Source organism: Micropterus dolomieu, linkage group LG19 (genome assembly GCF_021292245.1).
Source record: "Micropterus dolomieu isolate WLL.071019.BEF.003 ecotype Adirondacks linkage group LG19, ASM2129224v1, whole genome shotgun sequence".
In the NCBI taxonomy this organism is placed as follows: domain Eukaryota; kingdom Metazoa; phylum Chordata; class Actinopteri; order Centrarchiformes; family Centrarchidae; genus Micropterus; species Micropterus dolomieu.
Genome location: NC_060168.1, coordinates 3,032,342 through 3,055,107, shown reverse-complemented (window position 1 = coordinate 3,055,107; position 22,766 = coordinate 3,032,342). Strand labels below are relative to the sequence as shown.

General features: G+C 40.8%; 1 protein-coding gene and 1 long non-coding RNA gene across 3 annotated transcripts in view; one reads left to right on the top strand and one right to left on the bottom strand.

The window, feature by feature from the left end:
- setd7 (SET domain containing 7, histone lysine methyltransferase) overlaps positions 1-22,766 on the top strand; it is a 519,573-nt gene that overhangs the window by 222,729 nt on the left and 274,078 nt on the right. The window lies entirely within an intron of this gene.
- On the bottom strand, positions 16,220-21,954 carry LOC123958152. The gene is made up of 3 exons (XR_006822010.1): positions 21,825-21,954; positions 21,218-21,434; positions 16,220-16,425 (listed from the first exon to the last, which is right to left on the bottom strand). It is a non-coding gene; the product is annotated as an uncharacterized LOC123958152 (long non-coding RNA).

Sequence of the window (22,766 nt, the reverse complement as noted above, 5' to 3'; positions counted from 1 at the left end):
AAACCCGGAGCACAGCTCCGCTGCGCACGCACCCTGCACATCCGGACAACTAACTACCTCAGTCTCCAGAGGAGTCCGACAACCGGCCGATAGAGAAACAGGGGAGCATGGATCTGAGGCCAACCAGGACTCCAATTCACAAACTAACGTCCAGCAGCCCCCCAGAGACCCTGCACAGAAAAAAAACAATCGCCCCACAATCCCATCGCAGCCCTCCCAACCGCAACCAGACCGACCTGCGCCGCACTGCGGCCATGAGACCCCCACCCCCAGTAGCCAGGGCACCCTGCAACTCCCTAAAGCGCAAAGGACACCAGACCACATGTCCCGGGGAGAGCTGCGCCCCGCCCCGAGGGAGAACAGCAGAGAGCCGTGCTGGGGGGGCTCCCCGTTGCCAGGGAGCGATAACGCAGGAAAACCAGGGCCGACAGTCCCCCAGCGCAGCCGGAGGCATCCCCCCACAGAGTGCAGGCAGAGCCAGCAGCCCAAGAGCTCCGTAAACCCGAGGCCGGCCCCGGACGGGGCCTCAGCACCCCCAGTCAACCACCCCCAAGAAAGAGGTCCAAAACCCACCCCGACAACACCGGCCACGTGCCCCAGGGATTCCCGAATGCCCCCACTGTGAGAGGATGTAATGTAGTTTAACATCAACAGGATAAAACGTGCCGGCATCGGTGTTGTTTACACTGGGATCCCTGTCGCTTAGTTTGCACTTTTTAACAACTTCTTGACAGTTTATTTTTGGCCAAGTTTTCTGTTCTGTCTCTGTGAAGGGGAGATATCACATGAGAAAAGTTGATCTACAGGAGAAACAGATCTGAAAGCAACACAGAATGACTGAGAGCCTTACTGCATTATATTCTGTAATATTTTTAGATTTTGAATTGTCCCCTGCCTCCTCAATTTTGTGTTTCCCTTTACATAAATAAAACATTTCCTCCATAAATGATGCAGGAAAGGCAGAAATTGGTGCAGAAAAAACACCATAATGCAGGAAATTAAGTGTTTAATGCTCAAAAGTTTCAGGGGGAGGGACCCCTGGACCCCCCCACCCAAAAAGTTCAGCATTGATCATTTCTATAATACTGTCTTATCATCACATCTTTTTTATCTTTTTTATCATCTTTTTTATTTATTTATTTTAATGTAATAGATTATTTTCATTTTCTAACACACACGCTTACTGTTTTATTTATTTACTTTTATTTTTAATATTTATTTTTACATATTTTTTATATTTGAGATATTTTTTATTATTATTTTATTTTTTATTAACACACACACAAACATAACTGTTACTGTTTTATTTACTTATTTGATGTATTGTATGAAATTAATTGTTCGTATGTAATTTATATATAGCTTTGGCAATATTGTTGTTATACCTTCATGCCAATAAAGCTGATTAGATTTTGAATTTATTCTCCTGACACCAACCTGGTGCATCGCCACATCTTGTGATATCCCCACCAGTTTTCAACATAAAGTGACGCCCTTGCGTGTTGGTATCTCTTGTCTCGTCTCTAGTTGCAGTAGACAAATGCAGATTATCTATACGACATGTAAGCTTGAAACAGACTTTTCGTTCACTGTCTCTGTGTGTTTCACAGCTTGCATATCCATCTCCTTTTTTACCCCGACGAGTCTGCATGCCTGCAACATACTTCTGATATTTAGTTTTGACCAAATTATCACAATGACTGCTGTACAACCTACATCCACAAACCAACCAGTCAGAATACAAAATGAAATGAGGTAAAATAAACTGGCCAGCATGACATTTCATGAATGCTCAATTTAAATAAATATTAGGAAAAAAAGCACAGGTTCACACACACTAACAAAAGCGATGGAGGTGGGCATAAAAAAGAAGAAGAAAACCTTTCAGAGCTACAACAACAAAAGCCAAGAAAATGTTTTGCAGAATTTTCAAAATATAAGAGCAGTGCAGGTGGATAACATGAGGTGGTGACGTGCCTCTGCTCTAATATACTGGCATTCATCACACAATCTGACAGCCTAAAATTGATATCATACAGTGTGACACAGATTGTGGATGTGATTATATTAGATTCATCTCTCACAGTGTGACACGCTATAAAATTACAGCATTGTTGTTGTCGCACAGTCTAAAGTCTCCTTTATTGTAGACAGGGAAAACTGACCTTTCGAGTTTCTGGGTTCTTACAGTGAAGAGGCTAAAGCAGAAAGCAGGACCCAGAGAGAATATGGCCTATGAATGTATTTCGTGTGTGTTGTCATGACGCAGTATTGCACCTGCCTAAGGGCCCGTGTCCACCAAAGCGTTTTTTTCTGACGCCTTTTTTCAATTCATTCCAAGCTGGTAAAAACGCCAGGAGCGTGATAAGGCACTGAGCGTTTTTTCCACGCTGGGCGCTGGGCACTGGGCATTGAGCACTGAGCACTGAGCACTGAGCACTGAGCACTGAGCACTGAGCACTGAGCACTGAGCGCTGAGCGTTTTTTACCGGTAGCAGAGATTTGGAAAATGTTCAACTTTGGGAAAAACGCTGCGCTCGTCACTGTGACTTTTTGACCAGCCGTCCAATCACATACGATCTTGAACGAAACGATGTGCCTACTCGCCGAGGTGTTTCCTCGCCTGCAAAATCTCATGAATCCACCTACGGACAGTCTGTGCTCTCATGTTTCAGCTTTCTCTTTATGGAGAGCAAGGGCCAGAGCAAGTAAGCCTATGTACTTTACATCCTCCAAAACACACCCTAGCGCTCCCAGCTAGGCATTTTTAGAACAGCAGGTGGCTTTTTCAGTTGGCAAAAAACGCTTTGATGGACACGGGCCCTAAGCGGTTTGTTTTATCGTACATGTGTGTATTGTATTTTCCCTGAGTTGAAAGCTGTTGGTTTTTAAAAGACGATTGCAGGAATTCTACCCAAACCCAGGATGTATTTTGTCTGCTGTGGCTCAAAGACTTGTTGAAACTGCAAGCTTAAAAACTAGTATTATAAACTAATGTCTAACTCTGGATTCCTCAAAGGGACTCCATAGGTTAGGCTTTTAGTTTTGCTTTATTAGAGGGCAGTGCTGTGCCAGTGGTCACAGAGACGCAGAGATAATAGAAAAACAATAGCCATAATGTGACCCACATTCCAGTACAGTAGAGCCCTGAAGCACACACTCTGCAGGTGTTTGCGTTAGTGCACGTTATTTTCATTTCTCTTGATGTGAGAGGAAGTAATACTGATTTACAACTACAGAATCAATGGGCCTTGAAGAGGTGGAAACGCACAGACAGACACAGACCGGGGGCTCAGGGGCCTGGATCTGGACAGTGGGGCCCTTCCAGTTGATCTCAAGCAGCAATGAGGCTTATGAGGTAACAGATCACAGATGTAGGCATGAGCCTTCAACGTTTTAAATAGAAGCAGTAAAATATTTTTATAAATTCTATATCTGACTGTGAAGGGCAACAAGGCTTGGTGTGATGTGGTCTCATAGATCTTGTTATAAGCAGTGCAAACAATGTTTTGAATGAGCTCCGGTCTTTGGATGTTCCGCATTGCTTTGCCAAGAATAAAGTTCAAAAGTCAAGTCTGATAGAGATAAAAGGATGGATGACCTTCTCTAGATCTGTGAATGAAAACAATGTCCTGAAGTTGGTTAAATATGTCAGTTGGACATTTAGTCACCTGAGCACCAAAAGACATTTCTCAGTAAAAAAAAAATCTATACAAAACCCTATATTTATAATAACAATAATAATCTTTATTTATAGAGCACTTTTCAAATCCATGTTAAAAAGTGCTTCACAAAGGCAGCAAAAACTAGAACAGACAAGTCATCAAACCATCATGTTTTAAAAGAAAAACACGACATTTTAGGCATATAAAAATGTAGTTCAAAGAAAAGTCAAACTCAAGCAAAATCAGGAGAGCCATTCTGGATAAAAGTATGTTTTAAGTCGGGATCCTCTGACAGATCGTTTCAGAGCCTCAGGGCCTTTGTCCTTTTAATTTTCAGCCGGACCTCTGGAACAGACAAAGGACCTCTTCTCAAGGATGTCAAAGTACATGTAGAGGTCAGAGACACAGCAGGGAGAGAAGCCATGAAGACCCTTTAAAGTAATCAATACAATTTTAAAATCGATTTTTGGTTGAGGCAGGTGAAGAGGCTGTTGTAGTAATCCGGGCGTGTTGAGATGAAGATGCATAAATAGTTCATAGTTGGTGGTGATGGGGCAGTGGATAAGATATAACTTTGGTGTGACTGGGTTCACTTCCCCACTGTGACACATCCACCAACGTGTCCCTGAGCAAGACACTTAACCCCTAGTTTCTCCAGAGGAGTGCGACGTGACATATACAGCAACTGTAAGTTGTTTTGGATAAAAGCGTCAGCTAAATGTAGATGTTGCCAAAGCAGTTTCAGAATCAAACGTTTATATTTAAATATGACATAACAAGATTTATCCAATCAAAACCATTCAATTTAGCAATTATAAATTACAAAAACCAAAATAAATACAGATAGAACGTAAACTACAAATAAAAGTGAAGAAGATGTATCCTGCCATGCAGCAAACATTAAGTGCAACAGTCGGCTGAGTCACTGTGTCTTTTAAAGTTAAGATAGTTTGTATTTAGTTTCAATTTTTTATAAATATTTCTAAGATTATAAAAACATGATTGCACAAGTTTGTGGTGTATTGCTGAGGAGTTAATTTACAGTCAAACCACCTGCTAAGATTCCTTACAACAGGTTTGAACCAGCAGTCCAATAGAGAACCACCAGATTGCAGAATTTGTTTTGCATGTGCAGGGAGAAAATACCAAGGATCTATGTTTTGTTTGAGGGTCTGTGGATCTGATGGGCACGTACATCAGCATAGCAATATAAAGAGACACCATATCTCTGAAGAAACTGCCCAAGGGAAAGCATGTATAAAGAAAAGAAAATCGGTCCCAGAACTGACCTCTGGGGCACACCATACATAACAGATGAAAATGAAGAAACATAGTTGTTAACAGAAGATGCTGTGACTGATCGTGTGAAAGGCTGTGCCAAGACCCTCCAGGTCTGAAAAGTGAAGCCAATGCAAAAGTGCCTTAAAACCTATATTCTTTCTAATGGCCATCAGGGGAGACTCCACTGGAGTCCGAAGAGACGGGGTGACAGCATACAACGTACAAACATATGTGAAGGGCACTTCTTGTCTGGGAATATTTATCCTTCCTGGGTCTACAGAGATTCACTGTGTCCAAATAAGGTTTTTGTTCACCCCTCCGTACATGTGTGAAGAGTCTAATGGTTATTGGTTCAGATCAAGACACACTGTGTGTCATTTAAGTCACACCGTTTCCACATAGAGACAGTCAGTCTGTCTGTAATGAAAGAAAATAAAGTCTCCACCTTGGGCTACCTATCAAATGTATAACAGTGCGTCATTATCAAGGCAGCTGCGTCAGTCGGTCGATCAAGCAGGCAGAGAGGAGAGACAGAGTCTGACCTGCAGTTTTGGAGAGTCCCTGGCTGTCATATTAGGTTTTCTTACGTCAGCAACTCACCCTATCATGACCTGGGGAAACCTGTGTCTTAAGCCCCTTTTCCACTGCACGGTACCAGCTCGGCTCAACTCGCCTTTGTTTGGTTTTCCATTGTGGAAATGTTGTACCTGTACCTGCTTCCAGGTACTTTTTTTCGTATCACCTCACCTCCGTCGAGGTTCCAAGCCAGCTGAGTGATACTAACATGTAACGTGAAAACACGGTAGACTGCTGATTGGTCAGAGAGAATCATCACTATTCACTGCATCATCATTGCTGCACCAGACAGAGGCCAGCAACAGAAAGTTTTATATTTTACAGTTTTCGTATGGAATTTCATCACTAAATCCACTTCTGAGAAGTTTTGAGGTGAAATCAGCTGTATAGATTTCAAATATTGACAGTTTTAGGAGAAGTGATGGCGGAACAAAAATGTGCTTGAATAATGTCGGAGTTGAGGAGCTCCGCAAGTGGCTGCGGGGGAAGCCTGCGCCAACCCGCGGGAGGAGCGCGTGAGGCCGGCCAGCCGCCCGCTCACAGAGCCCTCTGCTCCCGCCGTCACACAGACCGCTGCAGCAACAACAGCAGAAGAAAACACTGCTGGAAGCTTTTCATACCGCTTATCTGTCTTTACATTCATTTTAACTTAAAAAAGAGAAAGCTGTGTGGATCGCTGGTGTGTATGTCGCATTGAACATTACATCGCGGCAGTTGTGTGTGGCGTCGCTATGACGATCAGCTACATTGAGGGGTACTATCTCTGGGTACTATCTGCAATGGAAAGCAGAGCACGGCCAAACCGAGTCTAGTCGAGGCCAGTTGAGATGGTACTGGTAATGGAAATGCGCCAGTAGTACCCCTAAATTCCTTCACACTCATTTGATTTATTACCTCAGTAAACACTTTCCCAATGAGTTTATGGTGGCTTCTTTAATACAGCATGATGCTCATTATGTAAATTAGGGTCCCATTTAGAGTAAAATAGACAATAAAACAAGATATGCTTTAGGCTGTGGCTACCTTGTGATTAACAAGTCGCTACCATGGAGACCATGGTTGCCTGTTTCATTTTCGCACACATTAAATATTCTTTAGTAAATATTTTGCACATTTTATCCTCTTCATATTTAATACTGTACAGCTCTTCATTTTATAATATATATGTATTTTACATGTTGTAAATTTCTATTTTATATTTATGACTTGTTTTGTTTTCTCTTACTTTGTGTATGGTTATGTACCACAACACCAAGGCATATTCTTTGTATGTGAAAACCTACTTGGCAATAAGTGTTTTTGTTAATGATTCTAAATTGCATTTCGTCCACTTAACAATAAACACATTAATAGTTTGACGAGTATTAAATTATTAATCAGATGCTGTGGACTGCTTGAAGCTATGGCAACATATAAGTTATATTAACATTCATGCCAATAAAGCATATTTGAATTTGAATTTGTTGTGGACTTGACCAGTTTGGGTTCAGGAGGCAGACACCATCTCCACATTTAAGAGTAGGCTTAAGACTTTCCTCTTTGATAAAGCTTATAGTTAGGGCTGGCTCAGGTGAGTCCTTAACCATCCCTTAGTTATGCTGCTATAGGCCTAGACTGTCGGGGGATTTCCCATGATGCACTGAGCTCCTCTCTCTACTTTCTCTCCCTCTGTATGCTGTATCCTGCAGGTGTTTCTGGTTCTGGAGCTGTGGAGTCTGGATCTGTGGTTGCGGGTCACCTGCTGCCCCCGTGTTCCTGCTCGACACCCTCTGCTACAACAACTATTGTTACTAGTCCTATTGTGATTATTGTTATTATAATCATTAACATTACGATTATTATCATTAACACTACTTTAAATATCTGTACCATTTTTCATTTAGTCTATAGCAAGATCACCTTTACTGTCTGTACCTCTGTGTGGATATTGTGTGGGCTGCCTCCCTCCCCTCTCTCTCTCCTTCCATCCCTCTCTCTCTTTCTCTCTGTTCCTTTCTTGCCCTCTCTCTCTCTCGCTCTCTCTCTCTCTCTCTCTCTCTCTCTCTCTCTCTCTCTCTCTCTCTCTGTCTCTCTCTCTGTCTCTCTCTCTCTCCTTCACCCCCAACCGGTCGAGGCAGATGGCCGCCCACCCTGAGCCATGGTTCTGCTCGAGATTTCTGCCTCTTAAAAGGAAGTTTTTCCCTTGCCTCTGTCGCCTAGTGCTGCTCTTGGTGGGAACTGTTGGGCTTCTGTAAATAGCATCATAGAGTACGGTCTAGACCTGCTCTTTTATGAAAAGCGCTCTGAGATAACTGTTGTTGTGATTTGGCGCTATATAAATAAAACTGAATTGAATTGAATTGAATCTGACAAAGAGCATTTGACAGCACTCTCCACCACTATCATCAAAAAATACCAACGGGGAATATCTTTTGCAAGAATGTTTTTTCCTTTCATTTGTACCCATCTGTTTGGCTTCATAGTTAGTGCCCACAAATAGCAGTTTAAACATTTTTTTAAAATAGCTCAACTCTGTAGGCAACCAGACAACTTTCAGTACATCAAACTGTCAGAGTATACAATTTCAGCCATATATTTGAGCATGTGTGGGGTTTATGCGTCTCAGTCAATAATTTCTTCGCAAAGCAAAGCTGGATTAAGACACAAATATGTTCAAAGCTTTATAGAGCACAAAGCTTTAGACTAATACCTCATGACACACGCAGACACAGACGTTTTTCATTCCCAAGCTGCTCTTCCATCCATGTCTGTCCTATGACACTGCAGCGTTCCAGTAGAGTACAGCCCACATGTCTACAAAGTTGCGTTCACTCGCTGGAGTCAGTGGATTTTAGGGGTTAGTGGTACATGTGACGGAATTTTAAACTTGCTTAAAATCACTGGGTGCTACCACTGACTGGTGGTATGTAGGCTGTATAGGTACTCAGGCACACAGACACATCCTCACAGACATTTATCACATACATTTGCAGCTCTCTGCAAAAGTCACATGTAAAGACAGCCAATAGAGTTGAAACTGATGACTTCGGACTACTTCCTCAAGCTTTCACAGATTTTATACCAACAAACCTGATTCTGAATACAGATTCCAGTACACCTACAAATCTCAGCAAGCATTTAGAGATTCTTTTACACATTTACTAATCTGATTATGCACATATGAATTGAGATACACAACATTCCACTCCACTCACATTTGTAAATAGTTCTGCTACAATAATGGCCCCATAGCCAAGCAAACTAAAAAGAGAGAGGACTCTGGAGTTGTAATAAACCACTCCAAACCACTTTCCCTCTGCTGTAGTAATCCTGCAGCAATGACATTCCTAATGGCCTTGTATTTTTCCACTGTCACGCTGAAAGGAGCATTTCCCCATGGATGGTTTTAATGTTAGTCTCTTCAACAGCTGGGGAGGACGACAAGTCAATTATATTTCAAGTCATTGAAGCAGCAATTCTCTTATCAGTGACCTGTCAGCTTTGATCTAAGGGTGGGCTGTATTTGATTAACAGGCTCGTCTAATGCTGCTGACATCTGAAGTGAAGCTCACCACACCTCCGAGCTGCAGTCGGTCTGACGCTGTGGCACTTCAAAGAAAAACAGGTGAAGACGTCTGGACGGGCATCATTTGGCAGATTGTGTGTTTTGTGTGTGTGTGTGTGTGTCTGTACACACACGCAAAAATAACACACAGACACACACACATACACGTTACACAAATAGTCATATAATACTGTTATTATTTTTTGTTTTGTGAGATTTTTAGCTTCCATTTTCTCCCAGTTTGGAATGTCCCAGTCCCTCAGCTCTGCAGTTCTTCTCACTGCTAACTCTGCTGTTAACAGCTAGAAACAGGTCAATACTGATGTCATCCTCACCAAAACCAGACATGTTAGTGGGATTTCTACTACAGCCCTTGTTTGCAGAATGGATTCTTTCATGATTTAAACAAAGTTAAACAATCATTCATTTGTTTTACAAAAAAGTATAGCTCCCATGCGTAACAGTGTGTGAAATAAAAAAGGTCAGGAATGTCAAGACCGACCTGTCCAGGGTGTACCCCGCCTTTAGCCTGGGATTGGCTCCAGCCCCCCTGTACGCAGGATAAGGGGTTGACGATGGATGGATGGAGGAATGTCAAGACAGCTTGATATTGGTCAGCGACACCCATTGGCATGTCAAAGTTAACCAAAGTTGAACTAGTGGAACATTTGCATGGATTAATTTCACCTCCTTGAGCTTCCCAGGTAGCTCCACCAAAACTCAACATTTAACCAAAACAAATACTACAGACATATTACATCCAACATTACGAATAAGTCACTGCAGTGCAAATCAATTTAATCACTCCCTTTTACATTCAGTGCTTAGTTTACTCAATAATACAGAGGCCTGAGAACCCAAATTTTGATTTAACTGTCAGAGAAACAAGAGTTCTTATCGAGCCTGTGACACTCAATATTTTCTCTTTGATGGCAAACACTGATATTCTTGTAATACAATATGAGGTGGGTCTGATGTAATATTAGCATCCAGAGACAACATCCTGTTGGAAGACTATGAGTCAGCAGCTTGAGTCAAGCATAGAGGCTGTATAACGGGTATATTTGCACATAACCCTAAATCGAACAAGCAGAAAGTAAAGAAACGGGTTCAAGAAGGAGCATTCTAGTCAGGCTATGGAGGCGAGGCAAGGCGATCCCCTCTGCCTCTGATAACAATATCAAATATGCAATCCCTTAAAAATAGAATAAAGTGACGGGTCGAAACTGACTTATATGCCTACAGAGACACGGCTCAAAGATAAGATTGAAGTTGCGCTTGTGCATTATGATACACCATAATAAGAGCTGAACAGTATGTATGCACACCTGATTATGATCCGCTCTCAGTTTTATTCAGAGGGAATTCAGTCAGATCACTATATATCTGAAATATGTACAGGGACCGAAATATGAGGAAGCAGCAAGTCGGACAAGTGAGAGTTTTAACAACGCACTCACATGATCTGTGGATCAGCCTATCTTCAAACTTAGGGATTCTGATTCTCACTTTTAATTGTTTTCTTTCCAATCACTGGCCAATTCTACAACAACAACACATAGACTGTACCACACAGCGTACATGATGGTGACCTGCCCACCTTTGGGTTAGCCAGACCACAATGTCTTTGACTTGCTGATGAACGGGTGGACTGAGAGACACGAACTGGGACATTTTCTTTGATAACTGTGAAAATGCAATTTAACTGACAGAGACAATTACCTCCTATATTGTTTTCTGTGACTACCATGTTGTGACCACAAAAACCACTGAGGTATACTCTAATACCGTGGGATAGGTCTCCTATGGCATGAAGAAAAGGCCGCCCTTTTCTCCTTTGCTCTGGGAGACATGGCATTGTTTAAAGAAACAGGGCTGAACTGTTGGGGGTTATTAAAAGATGAAGACAATGGCATAGACACAAAATAGAAAAACAATTTATCATTGGCAGTGAAAGAAAGCATGATGCAGTCATAATAACAAGATGGGCAGAGAGGCTAGGAAACACCACTGCCTACCTGCAGACACTGTTAATCCAAAATTTAAATTATTGATTTTATTTGAAATAACTTTAAATACTGTGGTGCCCCAAAGCTGCATTTTATCTCCTGTACCTTTTTCTCTATATATAAAAAAATGCAGATCTATGACAACAACTTCTGTCTTCTTAAGTATGCAGACGACACGGCAGTGGTGGGTTCAGTTTTCAAGGGTAATGATGAGCTAGAGAGTTCCTACATTAATCACATCAGCAGTCTGTTACATGGTGTCTAGAGAGTGCTTTGCTCTTAAACGCTAACAAGACAAAGGAAGTCAACAATACGAATGGGCCACAATGTGTCAGCCAATCACAATGGCCAAGCTGTAGACGTCAAGTAGTTCTAAATATTTAGGAATGATTTTAGATACAAATAATTTTTTTTTAAAAGGCAAGGCAAGGATTGTTTTTTAAAGGAAAGTAAATAGCTTTGACGGGAGCAAAGAACCAGTCTAGTGGAAAGTATCATTTCCTACAACAACACATGCTAAAAGTTAACACAGCGAACAAGATCATACTGATCCCACAAAGACATTAGAGTGTTTCCACGACTACAAGATAAATATGTCTATGTCTAAGATGACGATCTCTATCGCAAAGCACTATTTGTAAAGCTACTGTAGCTGGCATATTTCGCGGGACACACATGAGCGCGGTTGCCATGGGAACACAGCTGTGCAGGATATTATACTTAGGTGGGCTGAACAGAGATACAACTGTATCATGCTCTGATTCCACTGTGCATAACACTCTGTATTACAGACTGGAAAAACAATAACAGGATCTGTTTGTTTTTTTGCTCCAAATGACCTCAGTCTCCGGAGAAAGTATATGTATTGTTGTACCTTGCAACAGAAACAAAGTAGTGTCCACATAGATGGGTGATCTAGATGTGGTCTATGTGTTATGGACAGTAAGGGGGGGGGGGGTAAGAGTTCACTGGAAGACCAAAACTTATTTCTTCTGTCTTCTTTGGATTAATAATATGTAAATTATTTATTATTTTCACACCACTACACTGATCTGTCAGTTCATTACTGATGAATACATGGATCATCTTCAGTGCCAACAAAGACAAGTGTAGTATCATCTGAAAACTTATAAAATTACAAAATAAATGGATTTGGAATATCATGTCGTCTGTGTGTGTGAACAGTGGAGGTGAACAATGAAAATGTAATGTCTGATTAACTGTGCTCTGTTTGTAAGACATGCACTGTGTCACTGACTGGAATAAATCAATTTCACCATTTCAAATCCTGCTGTGACCAGGCATTACAGCCATTTCTGAACTGGCCTCTGCCCCTCAACTGGCCACTTCTGTAGACCTGGGGATATTTAATCCATCCTGAGCCTGCTGGAAATAGTATTCATGAAAATCAGCTATAAAAAAAAATTAATTGTTGTTTATAAACTAACATTGTCACCTAGATGTAGCAGGAACCTGGGACATACAGTTGAGTAATGCTATGTTTCATGGCTCGAATGTGGAATAGCTTACCAACTGAAATGACTTGTGTCATAGTCAGATGTGATCACTCCTAATGCAAAAATATATATTTGCTATCAATTCTCATTAGTATTAACAAATGAAAGAAGACTGACTGTACTATTAGTGGAAGTCCATGGTACTGGTTGGCAGTCTGAAAAAATCTGAGTCACTGTGATTGTGAATGTTAAAAATCCTTTGTTAAGTTATGGACTATATTTTATATTATATATTATATATTACTTTATCAGGACTATACGGTGCAATGAGGGCAGGTGTTTAATTCAAAACAAGGTCATGTGGGATGTTAATTCTGTCGCAAAAGACATAACTGTGAGAGCAACAAGATAAGTTGCAAACACATTCAATACCAAGCTCACTCACATAATGAAGGAAAGGAATAGAGATACAAGTCAATATACAGAAATCTAAAGAAAGAGAAAAGTTAAGGATAATCTGGCAGTGACAGATAGATAGTAGACAGCACTTTTAAAAGTCCCCTATAATATGAGAGTGCTCCAACACATTATCATCTCAGTGTGTCATAACTGACGCTTTCAGACAGCGTGACAAAGCGTAAGTGTTTTATGCTAATGGTACCCTTTGGTCCGTATGAAACACCAACGTTTGCTACGTCCCAGGAGGCTAACCCTACCTGTGAGCAGCTGTAGGGTTAGCTGGTCAACATGCATAAAGTCAGTGACTTAGTTTTAGGTACTAACATTTCTGATGGTTGTGGGGGGCTTCGGGGGGCTGTCAACACCTTTAACATGAACGTAGCTAGCTAGCTAGTGCTAGCTAGTATTTCCGGTCTGTACGAGACGCCCCAGAGCGTCTCATAGAGACGCATCCAGAACACGGTGTGTCTCAAAGAGAGGCTTATGGGTACCTTTGGCGTCAAATAACTACGTTTTGTCACTTTTTCTGAAAGCGTTGGCATTGGATGGTCTGGAGTGCTCATAATGAATTGCCCTTAATAGAAAATCAAGTCAAAAATCAAGTGGTCAACGCTCATAATTATGACTGCAATACAATTCAGTATACGTAGACTGAAGAAAACTGCATTAGTATGGAATCAAGCAATTCAAAACAGTAGAGAATAACATCACTATTTATTTTAGCATCACAGTATTCCCTTCCCAAAATCACATAGATGCTTAATCTATTGCTTCAGTATTACCATTACCATTTTTTGACCCACGGCAGACGTTCCTATCTGCTGCTAACTTGTCTCATGTTATATGCCTGGACAGATGGTCTGCTTTGGATAGCTTGGGTCTGTTTAGACATAAACTAGTACTAGTATTTTATTAACAATCTGTTATTACTATTTTTATTATGTCACTATAACTTTGTGCTGCATCACTTACGTGTTCATCAATCAATAACACAAGATCAATACTATTGGTGGACAACAACTAAAATATTGCAATAATGGGCTTAATAACAGTATTGCTCTTTTATTGTCTGTTCCGGACAGCCGACCTACTGCCGATTTATTAATGAGACATACTATCTCGTGACGGAGCGTTTCTATTTTAACCTGCACAGCTTTTCTAGCATTTACTGTACTAGTTTAGCGGCCCAGGAAACTCTCAGACCAATGTGCATGTGCTCCAGTTGTCTCATGTGACGCTACTCAACTAATAAAATCTATGCATTCCGATGCTTGTGAGTCGAGTCCGCGAGATTCAGGTTTGAAGACTTCGTTTCGGAAACACACACAAATTGAAGAGACAAAAGAGAAAAGCGATTTCACATGGCTTTTAATCAAGAATGTACAGATTCTTACATGTACATTCCTCCCACGGGCAGTTCAGAACCAGAATATCTCATAGATCTCCAATCCTAGCTGGCAGGAGAAACTAGAGCTCACGTTTCTCACTGAACAAGAGAAAGTAGGAAAGTGGTAGCTCTGTAAGAGGGAATGAAAGAGAAGAGGAGGCATTACAGCTATTCAGTTGTTATGATGTGTTGAGTGTTTATTATAAAATTGGTTAAGACTACACTTCATCACTTCAAGCTACACTTTTTATTTCATTTTTTAAAAATTAGGCATTTTATTTTAGTTTACTTAAATTTAGAATATATTATTAAAGTAGTTATTATTATTTATTATCCCTCCAGTTTGATGTGAAAACTGACTGATATTATTTGAGTTAACAGTCCGTTGTTGACTAAAAACATATGTTGATACAACTATACGTTATGGTACTGAACGCAAGTTAGTCGTTTTGATGTTCCAGACCTTTGCTTCAGGAAATTTTCTCTAACTGGACCTCTTTGAATTCTAATTGAATACCCCTGTAGTATTGCTTCAATGTTTTGCTGCTTCCTGTTGCTTTGCATTGTCTTCTGGATTCCGTTGCTTTTGTTATAGTAATAAAATATCAGCATTTTATGCGTATGATGCCTTGTCTTAGAACATCTTGCAGTTGAAAATTAGCCAGCTGGCTACTAACACTGGCACATTCACAGAAATGTCCTTATTGTCCATATAAATGAATAAAAATCTAAAGAAATTAAATGAAATAAGTGTTTAGTAATTTGCAATATTATAAATGTTAGTGTGATTCTGAATCTGAATGAGGTTTTCTCACTTCTTGTTTTTGCAACACAGCTGGAGGTACCAACCCCAGACCTTGGGTCTCTGTAGTGACGTGGAAGAAACTTTGGCCCTTTAACACTAGTGCCCCCAATAGTATGCAGCATGGTTGACTTATTTTCATAATCACAATACATGACAGAAAGTGCAATAACGTTTGTGTCACTCACCACAGTTTGTTCTTCCCTTGATCAGATATGTAGAGTGAGCTTTGTTAGAGCAGTTCTGACCTACGGTGGGCAGAACTGCACTGCACTGTAGCACTGAGGTGGTGGTGTGCTGGATAGTAGGAGTGTAACACAAAGCTACCTGAATCTGAATTTGTTCATTTCATAAAAATATATGTATGTGGATTTACAACAAACGTGCCTCATTTCTGTGTTACAGTTAATTGTTTTCTACTGTTTGAACCCAACTTCCAAAAAAAAAAATCAGTCTAGACTGAGTATAAATAAAGCTGTGCGACTGGTAATGAAGAGAGATATTTCAAAAATCTAACACAATTAACAGTTAATCAACACAATCCACAACTCTGTCTCTCTATCTTCTAATTTCCCTTTCCTTTCCCCTGTTTCTCATTTGCTATGTCACCTTCTTTCCTATTTCCCTTATCTTCCCCATTGCCTCTCCTCATCTCCTCCCTCCTCCCTCCTTTCTTCCATCCTCCTTCTCTTTCCATTTACATGAGCAGCTGTAAATACTCTAGACGCTAGTAGAGTAAGAGAAAAAAGAACTCTCACCTTTAATAAACATGTTGTCGTTCACAAAGAGATGCCCATTCTTGCAGATACATAATTCATAGGCTGGGGTCCCTGTTCTCTCTCAGGGAGAATAAATATCATTTTTTATTTCACACCTCCCGCCCTCCCTTCCCCTCCTCTCCCTGTCTCATTCCCTCTGATCCCTGCATTCCTTCCCTTGTCATCTATGAAGGATTTCTTTACAAAGCCAAGCAGTGACAGTATGCTGTGTTAGCGTTTAGTTTAAACATGGGCACAAGGCTGAGCCGTACCCTGTTTTAATGACGCTAATCTATTCACCAGAGACACCTGCTTACACACATACACTCACACGCTGGCTGTAGTCCTGGAAGCACATACTGTACACTGTAATACACAGACAGAGTGGTGATAAGAGTGGTTGCATTGCATCTTCCACCAATATATTGTCTTGAAGGTTGATCTCAGTTGGTAGGGGAGGGGGAGATGGGTTTATCCTGGTCCTAGACTGCAGGTCGGAGAAAGCAAAATAGAAGAAGGCGTAGTAGTTAAGCTATGTCCAACATTATGTGCTAAAGTGCAGTGTACATGTCAATGGGGTTGTCTTTGTTGCATGCTCAGTCCCTCGTCTTTACTAAAACCACAGAAAAACTGTTAAAATATCTTTCTCTACAAGGAAGAATTGTCTTGCTTTTGTCCTCCAAGCAACAAAACTTTTGCAGTATCTGGTAAGGACTGTGGTTTGATGGATACACTGATCATTTACACCTTGTCTTCAAGGCGAGAGAGCATTGACCTGTATGGGCGAGGGAGCGGCGTGGATTACAGTCTTATGATTTTAAAACTTTTGTCTCGCTCGTGTAGTTGTCCATAATTGTGATTCATTCATGTGTTTGTGTTATGGATAGCTGTTTCTTAGCTAACACTAGTTAAACTGTGTTCTTCTGTTGTTTTTGTCAGACACCAAACAGCTTCAGCTGCATCACCACCTCCTTCTCGACTGAAGGAGTGCTGACCCTTATTTGCACGTAGGAAGGAAAACACAGACAGATTTGTGATCAGGCCAACAGAGACACGTATACAGTATGTGGCAAAGAAATGAAGTGTAAATGAAAGTCTCTCAAATCTCATCTGTGTGTTATTCAGATACAAGACACTTCAAAATGACAAGTGTAAATGGGGCCTCTGTCTCTGTGTGATGTACTTTGTGTTTCACTATGGCCACTGTCACTGGCTTACTCTTCAGTTACTTTGGACTTTTGTCTTAACTGCTACTTGCTGAACGAGGCTAATTTGTGTTAGTAGTTTCTCAGTAGCAATGCTAATGTTCAGTCCATAGATGTAGTTACTGTATATTACCGCCATTATGTATAAGTTGTACCTTTTATATTCCTTCAAAACAAAACATATACTTACACAAATACCGTTCATTAGTCCTGTTAATTTTCTGCATAGACAAAGTTATTACTGAAAGTTGAAGCAGCTCTAAGGTTTGGATGGACATTAAAAACAAAGACATCTGTTTTTTTTGATCAAAACTCAATGGTACAAGCCTGTGAACATCAAAATATGATTCTGGTTACATTTTGAATGAATTGCAGTGTATGTTCCCAACTGTAATAATGAAGCGTTTTAAATTAGCAACAGTGCAGATTCAAGCCTCAGACTAGCCTCTTCTCAAAACCAAAGGTAGCTAAAGGATTCAGAATACTTTAAACAGACGTGTTCATATACCAAGTCATCCAACTGTCTAAAGTCACGTGTGTTTATAGCTGTTCTGAATGGCCATACTAGCCCACTATAAAAGTTTCTTCCTGACTGCATCACGCGGCCTCCATGATCTCTCTCCAAGAACTCGTCTCTATTTTATGTCTCTGCAGACCTGGCCAATTGCTGCAAACGGTGTGTATCCTTGTCGGATTGTCATTTTTGGAAAGTTACAAAAGTTGTATATAATCCTCCCATACTACACAGGAATCTTACAAACCAAGCAGAATGATACTTGTGGTCAGAGCAGAACCCTCAACATTTCACACTGACTGGACAAAACATGATTCTAATCCTGGCTGTGTGCCTGTGATTGTGAGATTAATTGCCTGAGAGTTGTTCCTCTTGCTGTTCAGATCAAGCCATAGTACTGTCTGTGATGTGTCTCTGTCCCACAGGTGAGGACCACACATCCACCTGTACCTTTTGTTCATGCTCCCCGCCTTCAACCGACCAATCAGGCTCCAGGGCTCTGCTTTGAGGGGTTAATGAATTGCGATAACCGTGGTGACTCACAGATGCCTCTGGGGTTACCATAGCGACTGCACTCCAAGCATGTCATCTCCAAGCACCAGTGATGTCAGTCATCAGAGATGCTATTAGCCCAAAGAGCAGCCGCTGCCTTCCTCTTCAACTGAGCCTTTGTGTGTGTGTGTGTGTGTGTGTGTGTGTGTGTGTGTGTGTGTGTGTGTGTGTGTGTGCGTACGTACCACTTTACACTTTACACTTTACACTTGACAGTATAAAATGCTTAAATATTGCTATTGCCTTTCCACAAGCAAGCAGAAAGGGTTGTTGCTTTAAATGCGTGTATGTGTTGGGCGGTGTTTGTGTGTGTGCGTGTGCGTATACATGCATGTGGGAATGTGCAAGTGGGTGTTGCAACCTTGCTTCCGTGTTTGACTGTCTGTTGATCTGAATCTTTGTCTTGTTTATTTGATGGTGTTAAATGATTGGTCATACCCAGACTGCTTCTGAATGATAATCAAGAAGACTTTGTTTGAATCAGTGTGTGTGTGTGTGTGTGTGTGTGTGTGTGTGTGTGGGTGGGTGTGCGTGTGTGTGTGTGTTTCATTTTAAAATGACATTCTCTAAGCCTCTCTAGGTATCAGCAACCAGAGTGTTACCTGTGATACAACAGTGCCCCCTGCAGCAGGGAATCACCATTGTCTTGTCATTTCCAACAATGTCAAAGAGCACTGATCGGTGTGTGTAAGTATTGTTGCTATTTAGTTAGGTTAGGTTAACATTGTAGATTGGATTAGAGTAGATTCAAACAGATTTATTATTATTATTATTATTATTATTATTATAATGATAAATGTCCTTGATCCACATGGAAAACTATGCTGTTGAATTATTAAAGTTGAAATATGATACATCCAAGGCTAGATTAACCTGCTAGAGGGCCCAAGAGCAAAAATAAACTGTAGGCCTCATTTGACCCCTCTTGTTCCTCTGTTTCCCGTGCATTATGTATGTTTCCTTTAAGTACTTATTGTGGGGGAATTTTCTTCATACAGTTCTGGGTCACTTGTAGGCCTAGAAGTGGACTCCTTAGACATAGCTCTTTTGCTCTGCCTCTCTCTCTGTCAGGGTGACAACAGCTGGCCTGATAGGGAGACACTGTAGTTCAGGCTCAAGGCTAGCAGATAACGCTGTTTGCTCGTTGTCTCATGTTTACAGACTCGCTCTCTCCGCTTAGAATGCAATACATCAAGCAGACTGGCTGTTCAGATTTTGGCCAGTTAAAGACGACCTTGTAGGGGAAAGACCATAGACACTAGGGGATAGTTCAGAGGTACATATTGTGGACCAAGAAGGGTTCTTCAGATTTGGTTTGTTGCTACATTGTGTCCGCACTCTGTATGCTGTTGCCAGTCTCCCTTCAAGAAACAGTGCTTTGTAAGACATCATGAGTTTTCTGAAACCTTCTTCTGAAATATGAGAAAATTATCTGACCTAAGAATTTTACTTATCAGGTACAGTCCTGGCAATACACATGCCTTATTATTATACTGTGCATAATGCACAGCCCCAAAAACCAACCACTACGATCATGTGGTATAATACAGCGGATCAATTTGTTTTAAAACCCACATTTACATGGGAACGGACTGACCCGATACCGGGCAGGTAATCAATTATCGCTGTTCTTTAAACCAAAAACTGTGGTGCTTTGTGTCAACCTAGACCGTCTGGCGGGCAGCCATCTTGGTGAGGTCGGCTTCGGTGTTAAGTTTTGTTTCTGTCGTCAGATTTTTATCGGCTTCTGCTGGCAACCCGTAGGAGCTACACAGACATCCAGGATATGTTTGGATTCGTCTGGTCGAGACGAACAAACAGAGACCACTTGACCACTTCTGTTCTCAAGCTGTGGGCCTGAAAAGCATGGTCATCTCTATTGACTGTTTTTATCAATATTTCAATGTTTTGGAAGCTTTATGTTATTTGGATTGTGGTTGTATGGAGAGAAATAATGTTTACCAATAAAAGTGAACATATAAACATTTATATATATTTTTTTGAAAGATTGTGTAATAACTGTTTTATATCAGTTTCTTTTCATCAAATTTGCAGTTGTATTCCAGTTGTATTAGAAGATATTCAGGTACATTATAATCTTAGGATGGTTTTGATGGTTTATTGCATTAAAATATAGCTTTTTTACCAGACGAGGATGAAATATCATATTTTTCCTGTATTTCATCTCCATGTAAGTCTGTAACGATAAATTAAATATGTTAATCTTTAATGGATTTATATTCCTTAGCTTCTGACCTTTCAAAGGAGACCAGAATTATGCATCTAGGCCTAATGGTTGAGGAGATATTACTGATTTATTTTGGGTATGTTATTTTAGGTGTTTTCCTGGAAATAGGTGCTAAAATAAAATAAAAGCAGCAGTGATATATTTTTTCAGTTTCCTCTTTACATATCAAGCAAAGCAACACCGAGAGTCATGTTTGTTTCCCATGATGAATGTCCTATATTTACTCTTCTTTTAACTCTACTTTGGTCTCCACCAACTCCTGAGAAAAATATCTGGCTCTACCCCACTATGTTCACCAGCTAGTCTCTAGCTGTGTATGTCTGCTGTTTGGTGGCAGGTAGTGCACTGTGGATTTATCTGACATTTTGGGGAAAAGAGCTGCCTGATGATGCTGAAACAAGCTTGATGAGAGCAGTTAGAGTGAACCAAAACAGTAGAGCTGCAGGCTGTAAAACAATGAATTGGAAGATGATAAAATTGTTGATGGGAACTACAGAGTTGATGATAATTCTCTGCGGGTTTGCTACTAAACCAACAGCCTCAACATTGCATGTAGTCATTCAACCTATTATTAATCTATAAATGTTGATTATATATTATATTATATTATATCTATTTTTGTAGGGTATTAAAACTACATATTGACTGGGCTCTTCTAGAAGATGGGGCCTCAAGAGTCATTTAAAAAGCAGGGGACCTTTAAGGCCCTTAACATGTATGTTGTGCTTTAGTGGTGCAAATGTGCAATTTATCAAATTACCACAAACAAATTGCCACACAGAGTGGCGACCTGTCCAGGGTGTACCCCGCCTTTTGTCCAATGTCAGATGGGATTGGTTCCAGCCCCCTGCGACCCTGTACGTAGGATAAGCGGTTGACGATGGATGGATGGATGGAAATTGCCACACAGCACACCTGAGGTCCCTTCAGGTCTGGGGCCCTAGCATTGTTGCCTGCCTTGTTTCTTGGTAATCCAGCTTTGAATACATCAAAGAAAAATAGGATATAGTTTGAAAACAGGAACAATTAGCATGGGAGGATATTCAGGACTGCAGTTGAAAATTAGCCAGTAGGCTAACACTGGCACATTAACAGTAATGTTGATTAATGCTGTCTTTATAAATAAATAAATAGAAAACAGTCCAGTTAAATCACTCAGAAACATTAGATGCTATTGATCGGCAATTAAGATATTTAAGAGTTTAAAACATTCATAAAATAACTAAAATTATCAACAGAGTTTGAAATAATAACAGTTTTGACGTTTTGTCAAAGACATCTGTCTATTGATATCTACTGAATATGCTACTTTATGCATGCTAACCAGCTAGTGTTGGCCCGTCATGTCTCATAATACCACTTTGTACCTCAAGAGGCGATAACCCAATAGTACGATGATGCCCAAGCTTTCTCCTGCTTGACTCCTCCCCTGTCCTCTCTGAACCTGCCGTGTCTTTGTCGTCCCTGGAGTCAGAGTCCTGGTTGGAGTCACTGTAAATCACCTTCGTACTGTAACTGCCCTCCGTCAGTGTCAGAGGCTGTGTTCCGTCCTGGTCCGACTGTGTTCACTGGAAGGTTGCTGAGCCCAGTTCTGTTGCCTGCTTGCCTGCCTTCTAGTCTCCATTCCGGAATCACTTAGCTAAAAAGGCCACTAAGTTAGCTGCCAAGGTAACTGAGCTAACTAGCAGTTATGACCTGATATGTGATATGCTGTCCCCTATTTGTTTGGAGTATAAATTTGACAGGTGGAGAGTAGTCTCAATTCTTACATATTGCACCTTTAAGGAGCTGCCTTAGCTAGTGCAAATGAACACATGTTGGAAAGCATTGTGAGGATGTGTGTGTGTAATCTCTATTCCTGATTACTGATGATGAGAGATATTATAGATATTATTGCGTTCTCTCTCACCCAAGGGTGCACAGCCTTAGTGATGCTAACACTATAGCACAGGTTACAGTAATCCCTGGCATTGCCCTCTGGCTCTCTCTTTGTTCTCTTGTTTAATGAGTGGAACATTCTTTTACTTACCTCCTCACGAGTAAATCAATAGTCAGCCAAAAGACGGTCCCATTTAGCAAGGTGACTGCTAAAGGCAGCAAACAATCGATCTGCCCAAATGAGCCTCACCAAACTTTAGAAACAAAAAGGAGGGGGAGACGTGTCTCACTATCTCTTCCATACACAGTTTAAACAGTAAATAATAGAGCTATCAAATCAGAATGAGAATTGATTTGTAGAGGAGTAGAATGGATTGACACAATGAGAAAACTGTTTCTATAAAAAAACATGGGGTTCTCACATCACCATG